Raw genomic sequence first — 3,635 nt, forward strand, 5'->3', positions numbered from 1 at the left:
TATATATAATAATTTAACTGTGTTAATTTACTTAATTTATTGATCAATAAAACATTACAACTAGCAAAAATGCAATATAAGTATAATCATAATAAATATACAATGAGACAAATTGCTTAATAAATTGTGTTAAAAACGCATTAATAAACGTATATGTATATATGTAATTATTTATTTTGTAAAATATGAAAACGATATGGTATCGATAAAATTGAATCTCTAGTTTCTACTTCGAGGACATAGCGTACAACCTCTGATAGCATAGAAACACATGTAGATAAATTCGTCGAGCATGTTAAATCAGGACAGCATGGGTTCATCGTACACTACAATTATAATAATGTATTACTCAGTGAGAAAAGACCGTCAGTTCGATGTCGAATCGACGTCGAAATCATCAATTCAACATCGAATTGACGTTCATTCGACTTCGAATTGATGGTCATTTCTTTGGTTATGTAGCAAAATCTTGCGTGTAAATGTACATATTGCATTATAAATGTATACGTGATGTAATATATTATATTATTGTATAAGTAGCTAAAATGACAAAAAATTTAAAATAGCTGAAGTTATAAAAATATATGTACACGCATTTTTATATAAAAGGAATCAAATGTTAATTACTTTCTATTATACTTACGATTTGTCCTAAGACAGAGCAAGAATCCATAAAACTAGGAGCAGTTGTTATGCTATTGATAGCGACCGTAAAAACCATTAAAGCGAATATCAAGTATTTCATTGTAACGGAGAAATTTGCTGCAAATGTTTGATAAAAAAAAATAAATTAACAATATCTGATTGCATTAGAGTAATAACATTTGAATGTACAATACAATGAACAATATTAAAAGAAAATTGTAGTATATCTTTCAATGTAATTAGCATCGATACGTACAAAACTTTATTCAAGTAAAATAATATTAACAATAACTTAGATACCGAAAATTTTCAAGACTCCAAATACACCTAACTTTAAGAAAACTAGAACTACTGTGACGGATTCTCGTAAATTTATAGAAACATGCAGATAATTTTATTTGAGAAATTGATAATAATCTATCAGTAGGTTTATTTTTTCTGTTTGTAGATATCTCGGAAAAGATATAAATCTGATCGTTTAGTAGATCTAAATGTTTTACTTACACAAAAACATTTTATAAATATGATTTGATATGATTATGATGAAACATTTTTCTATTAATATTTATTTAAAATAAGTTATTTAAAAAATTTTTCTTGGTTTCAGAATGCAAAAAATTAATCAAAAGATAAAGATTCAAAATAATAGATCCAATCTAACGGAAGCAAAGAATTTGTTTTTAATTTTAAATTGGAAGTTTTTCTATTATAAAACTTTTCCAAGATTGTAAAATATAAGTATAATTTGAATATAAGTATAATTTGATGCAGTCTAATCTATTTCATATATCCACAAATATTAACATTATGAAATTCTTACATTATTGTGAGTTTCATTTATACCTTATACATAATCTGAATATTATCGTACATGTATATTATCAGAAAAATATTTTAGTAATTGTCACACAAACATAACGTACAAAGATAGTGACTATGTCAAGTCTCTCATGGCTAGTCCAAGAATCTTCAAGTCTTACTACGCAGATAATTTATTATATTTTATAACACTGTGCGACAGCATTTTTCACATATAAAAAAATTAAATTCTCCTTGAAAGTGGAGATGAAATCTAATACCAGCATGTGTTTCGTTCGGCGATATCAAATAATTTACTTTTTTGTGCACGTTCGAAGTTTAGAGGAAGTTATTTTGTCTGCGACGCAAGATAAAATTTTGCGATTATTCGAAAATTATGTATTTCCATGTAAAATTGATCGCTGAATGAGAAAACGATCAAATTAAATCGATTGAATAGAGCAAAATGGTGAAAAATTTGCATTTTAGTCGAAAATTGCTTAAATTTCTCCTTTTTCAGCTTTTCTATGATTTTCTTTGTGAATATTAATGAGAAAATATATTCTGCATGATTTCATTTGAGTAAAACATTTATCACTCGTTTTTCTAACAAAATAAAGGAAATTGAATTTAAAGTTATTTAAGTTAATTTAAATTTTAAAGTTAAAAGATTTATTAATTGAACGTACAAAAAAATAAATTATTTCGTGAGAAAACATAAACGTTTTGCTTTGGCATTTATGCTGATCTTATTGTATGTCGCGTCAATCAACCAGCAGTATTCGCTATAAGTATGTGGCGAGAGTTTTTTCTTTTGAAGCGTTATTCGATTGCCAATATCTTAATGGAAACACTCATCATCAAAATCGCTCAAGTTATTGGGAAAGAAATTCAAATGATTGTGCAAAAAGTGGATTTTCAACGACATATTGATTCCTATTTTACGAAATGCAGCAATTATTTCAGCTACAGCTTCTTTATAATTTTCAGTTCTGTTCTTACCCAAAAAATTGTAAAAATAATAACAGCTTTCAATAATTCGTAAACGTTGTAAGTTTTACTAGAAAAACTAGTATACTTACTAAGAAAACTTTAAGGAAAATGTATTATGATCACTTTCATAGAAAGGTTGAAAATTTTGAACAATTTTCATATTTTCACCATTTTGCTTTGCTTCAATCATTTTAATTTTATCATTTTCTTATTCATTAATAAAACTATAATAAAGTATAAAATAAGTTTGAATAATTTTACTGAAGTGCATGGTAACAATTTTTTAAATATTGTATTGTATCACAACTATCATATTTTCGGGGTAAATTTTAAAACAAAATTCTCTCCATGTATCCCATCCGTACGAAATATACGGCAAAAATGCAAAGATTCCAAAAATTTCTTGTTTTAATACGAAAAATTAGTATTTCTGATTTCTAATATTTTTTTCATAATAATAGACAGTACCATTTTGCTGATATAATTCGTTTACCTTAAAAATAGTAAATAATACTTAATAATAAATTAATACTTTAATAATAAATTAAATTTTTATTAGGTGCGGCGTATATTCCGGACTTTATGATTTTCAGACAATCGCAAAATTTTATCTCGCACCGAAGTAACCTTAAATATGCATAAAACTTCAAATGTACGTAAAAAACGAAAACGATATCGCGGAATGACACGTGTGCCTGTATTACATTTTATCTCTACCCAGATAACATTTTGCTAGCCTTTTGTTGAAAATTTGCTCAAAAATGTTGCAAGCAAAAAAAAAGCACAAATTGTAGTAAAATAACTTTACAGTAACTTTGCGGCAACAATTGTGGTAAAAGTATTTGATTATGGCAATATTTCGGCAAAATTGAAGCGATTTTGCTTATTATCAAAAGTACAAATATTAATTTGACAAAATTATGGCAACATGCAAGCAAAATTTTATTTAGCAAATGTTTTTGCATTATCATGATAACATTACGACAAGATTAGTAAGTAAATTATACTGCTTTGCTTTGATACGAAATGTTATGTAGATATTTTTGCGAACAATTTGAGTTGTCTATGTGTGAAAAAAAAACTACAATATTTTTGTTGCACACTGTAATATAAGTACCATATATTATAATATATACATTTGCAATTTTCATATTTTCACATACACACACACACACACACACACACACACACACACACAC

This window comes from Trachymyrmex septentrionalis, unplaced genomic scaffold, assembly GCF_001594115.1.
Source record: "Trachymyrmex septentrionalis isolate Tsep2-gDNA-1 unplaced genomic scaffold, Tsep1.0 scaffold182, whole genome shotgun sequence".
In the NCBI taxonomy this organism is placed as follows: Eukaryota; Metazoa; Arthropoda; class Insecta; order Hymenoptera; family Formicidae; genus Trachymyrmex; species Trachymyrmex septentrionalis.